Genomic DNA, 1,205 nt, shown 5'->3' with positions numbered 1-1,205 from the left:
ACACACTCTATCAGATTATGTGTGTGTGCGTGCGTGCTTTAAATTAAAAAAAAAAAAAAAAAAATAAAATAAAAAAAATAAGATAAACGTATTTATATATGTATAATGTTTATACAAAATCTCATAAAAAAACATGGTCAAATCCAACACGCTTAGAGACCAACGGCATTCCATACACCTGGACCCCCATGACTACTGACGAAGAACACTCCCAGCTCTGTTTTCTGACTGTGACTCTGAGCCGAGTGTAGTCAATTCACAAAAAAACATTATAAGAACGCAGTACCAAAGCATGGCCCACTGAATTTACTGCTGAAAAAAGATCTTTTTTAATTCAGATTTTTTTTGTTCAATTTAATTTTGAAGGAGATTTATCCTCTCTTAACATATATAAGTATATACACATAATTAAATAACACATGAGTAAATTAATGTATATTTAAACATAGTATACATGTTTACAGAAAGAGGAGGATCTGGAAAGTTAATTTCACTATGGGTTTGTATTGACACCGTATTGTTTAGCAGTATGCTATTAAAATAATGCACATAATTAATCAATGTGAATGAATTACGCCTCAGTATGTGTCACACACATATGAATAGTGAATAGTGATGTTTGTTTGTTATAAAATTATGGAAAGCTTTAGAGCATGTTATGAATGAAGTTATATAATAATATGCATGTTTACAAATTTTAAGGTACTAAACACCAGTTTTTTTATTGTGAAACATAAACTTCCAGTTGCTATGGGGATCAGCTTACTAATATTGCTGTCTTCACACTGCTCATGTAGGGCTCAACGTAGCCACAGGTCAGTGCTTAGCTCACTATGTTATGAATAATTCAGATGAAACGTAGGGACTACGTTCACAAAGGATTTATGTTTCGTGTCAGCTACAGGGTGTGATGTAAATCCTATCATGAATATGTAAGTACGCCCGGATTTGAGGCCTCCCATTGGCAAAAACCTTAAGAAGCGTGTAAACGTGTCAATTTTGGTCACGTTATCACGACAAAATTTTACGTGTCAACACGCAAATTTTTAATAACGTGTTAACGAGCATGTGTTCACACGTTTAGAGCCCAACGCTGTTCTATAAGAGACCAACGCCATTCCATACACCTGGACCCCCATGACTGCTGACGAAGTGACACTGAGCCTGCTGTGGGCCAGCGCTGTTTTCTGACTCTGACTCTGAGT

The sequence above is a fragment of the Hoplias malabaricus genome, unplaced genomic scaffold (genome assembly GCF_029633855.1).
Source record: "Hoplias malabaricus isolate fHopMal1 unplaced genomic scaffold, fHopMal1.hap1 scaffold_24, whole genome shotgun sequence".
NCBI classification, from domain to species: domain Eukaryota; kingdom Metazoa; phylum Chordata; class Actinopteri; order Characiformes; family Erythrinidae; genus Hoplias; species Hoplias malabaricus.
The sequence above is the reverse complement of the archived record's forward strand: the minus strand, read 5'-3'. Positions refer to the sequence as shown.